This window comes from Oryctolagus cuniculus, chromosome 5, assembly GCF_051225735.1.
Source record: "Oryctolagus cuniculus isolate XC-2025 breed Fujian yellow rabbit chromosome 5, ASM5122573v1, whole genome shotgun sequence".
NCBI lineage: Eukaryota > Metazoa > Chordata > Mammalia > Lagomorpha > Leporidae > Oryctolagus > Oryctolagus cuniculus.
This window is the reverse complement of record NC_142871.1, coordinates 111,654,745-111,657,818: the sequence shown is the minus strand read 5'-3', so window position 1 is coordinate 111,657,818 and position 3,074 is coordinate 111,654,745. Positions and strand designations below refer to the sequence as shown.

General features: G+C 45.1%; 1 non-coding gene across 1 annotated transcript; it reads left to right on the top strand.

Annotated features, from left to right (window-relative positions):
• The first annotated feature begins 2,325 nt into the window (after nt 1-2,325).
• LOC127493337 (small nucleolar RNA SNORA73 family) lies at nt 2,326-2,528 on the top strand. Its single transcript, XR_007923390.3, has one exon. It is a non-coding gene; the product is annotated as a small nucleolar RNA SNORA73 family (small nucleolar RNA).
• The last annotated feature ends 546 nt before the right edge of the window (nt 2,529-3,074 follow it).

The following is a 3,074-nucleotide window of genomic DNA, read 5'->3' as shown; positions in this document are numbered from 1 at the left end:
TTAGCCTAGTGAGCCGTGGCACCGGCCTAAACTTTCTTCTAAGTCTTGGTTTCTTTATTTGTAAAATGGACTAATTATTTTACCTTTTTGTGGAAGTATTTCAAAGATAAATCAAAGAAAAACTGTAAAACACATATATAGTACAGTGTCTTGCACATAGTAATTGCTAATTGTTACTGTTTTAACAGGCAGGAGTTCAGGAATGGTGGTCAGACTGGGCTTGAGGAGAGTGAAAAAATACCTGCCTTAAATATGATATATTTGAGGTAAAGATGAGGAACTGAGGAATGGGTATTTAGAGCTGTGGTAAAGATGCCACCTGGGAAGCCTGCATCCCGTGTTGGAACACCTGCAATTGAGTCCCAGTTCCACTTCTGTGGGGAGCAACCCGGACTAGACTAAGTTACTGGAATTAAGACTTATTCTATGCATCTGCTCTCCCACAATATGGCGCTGAGAAGGGAGAAACAGCTTCTACACAGCTGCCTCCAGTTCAACCAATAAACTGTAGGACCTACTCCTGATTGGAGGAGAGCAGCGTACTCGGCGTGTGGGTCGCAGAGTTGGGATTGGTGGAAGAGGACTATAAAGGAGGAGAGAGACAACATGCACGAGGAACATCTAAGAGGAACATCTGAAGGAACACCTGTGCAGCCCCCGAGAGAGCTGGCCGGCGGTGTGCCGCTCCCCCGCGGAAGTGGGGAATGTGGCAGGGGGAACCGCCCTTCCACGGAGGTGGAAGGGACAGTAGCCAACCTGGGAAGAACCAGCAGCAAACCCGGGGAGGGCCGAGCAGACAAAAGAACAGCGCAGGGTCCTGTGTCATTCCTCCACGAAGACGGGGAGCGACACACTTCTGATTCCAGCTTCCTACTAATGCCTACTCTGGGAGGCAGCAGGTGAAGACTCCCTACCACCCAGGTGGGAAATAAAACTGATTTTGGGCTCCTGGATTTGGCCTGGCATAGCCTTGGCTCTTATGGGTATTCATGCGGAATTAACCAATGGATGGGAAAGGACTCTTTGTCTATCTCTGTTTCTCTGCCTTTCAAGGAAGTTTGTTTAAAAATGGAGAAACTGAGAGGGCTCCAAGGTGGCAGAATAGGGAGGGAGCTCACTGATAGTCCGGGAAAAGATAGTTTAATAAAAGTGGAGGTACTGTAGTCTTAGGGAAGAGTTGGGGAAAAAACTGCAGAGGAAACTCTTCCGGAATTAGTGGGACATGGTGGACCTATGTGGAGGGCATGGATACCCATGGCTTGGGACCCCAGCTGCAGAGTCTATGCACCAGCACTGGAGAGGGAGGTGAGGCAAAACCGCAGTAGCCCGAGAAACAGGTGGAAAAGTGGCAGGAAGAGCCTAGAAGGAATGAGTCTTGAAGCCTCGTGAGGGAAAGTATACCAGCCTAACTAGAGGAGAGAAAAATATAAAAGGGACTGGTATGGACATGATTCTCTCTCACCACTCACCTTAAAAAGGCTGGGAAGACAATAGAGCAGGTGCCATTTTGGACATATGTAACAGCTGCGCCAGGTCAGGGCTGCACCCATCTACAGCCAAACAGAGAAACCTGACTGTGGTGGGGAGAAAACACAGGAAATTAAGACCTAGTGCATGTGTGGAGCTCATAAACCAGGTCTGTGAAAAAAAAAAAAAAAACTGAGGGTGTGTGGGAGAACTCATGGATGCCTGAACATGAGTACTCTTGGTTAGAGATGCCACAAATTTGGGCAGCTTTGGCTACGTGGTAATAGACATTGCAGGGGAATCTGAGCGTGCACTGAGGACTGCACAGATCCTTTGTGTGATCCTTGGGACAGAGCACACAAATATACCCACTGGGGCTAGCACTCAGGAACTGATTGCCATCAAGGAGAAGAGCTGAGCTGGGTGGAAATACTTCCCTTCTGAATAAAAAAAAGCGAGAGAGAGAGAGGAGATTTACCATGGCAAATATGGGTGTGTCACCTTTGTCACACCCTTAACCCTGAAGAACTGAACAGAGCTCTCTGGCCACATCCACCACAAGCCTCTAGAGATTCACCAAAAGCAGACAGTCTACTTAATCTAGAGTCATTGTATAATGAGAAAAGCCACCACAGTGAGAAAAAGAAAAGAAGAAACCAAAGAATATCTTCTCCACAATGCCAAACAAAAAATGCAGATACCGAGGATACAAGAACAAGGAAGTCATTATGATGCTCTCAAATGAACATGACACTCCAATACAAGATTATGAAGATGATTAGATAGAAGAAATGCAAGATATGGGTTTCAAAAAAATTTATGATAAGAACATTTCAAATTTATGATAAGAACATTTTTCCAACGTGGACACCCCGGGAGGTCACGCTCCCCGGGCTCTGTCCAGGTGGCATAGGGGAGCACAGGGCTCTGCCCAATGATGTACAGTCCCTTCCCACGCCATTGGAGAGGAGGCGGGCCTCGAGTCTGCGCCTGCATATTCCTACAGCTTCCCAGAGTCCTGTGGACAATGACTGGGGAGACAAACCATGCAGGAAACAGTCTCAGCATGCTGAAATTTTCACATTGAAATGAGGTGTTTGAGAGTCTGATCCTATGTTTGTTGCTTTTCAGGAGAGAAGAGGAGCCACACTTCTGGGCATCAGCTCCTTTATTTAGCAAGAGTTGGTAAAGAATTTCTTTTAAAAACAGCACATTTTAAAGATTTTTGGGATTCATGAGATTTGGGTTTTTTTTGAGTGATGTATTTTTGATGTAAAATGTTAACAGTTATAAAAATATATTCATGTATTGTGAATTGAAATAAAGGTGACTTCGGAAAAAAAAAAGAACATTTAGAAGTTATCAAAAACAAACTCACCACAGTGAAAAATAAAGAAAAGATTCTAAACTGTGCAAGAGAGAAATGTCAGATTACTTTCAGAGGATCTCCAATTAGACTGACAGCAGACTTCTCATCAGAAACCCGACAGGCTAGGAGGGAATGGCGAGATATAGCCCAAGTACTAAGAGAAAAAAACTGCCAGCGCAGCATATTATATCCTGCCAAGCTCTCATTTGTGAATGAAGGTAAAATAAAGACCTTTTAT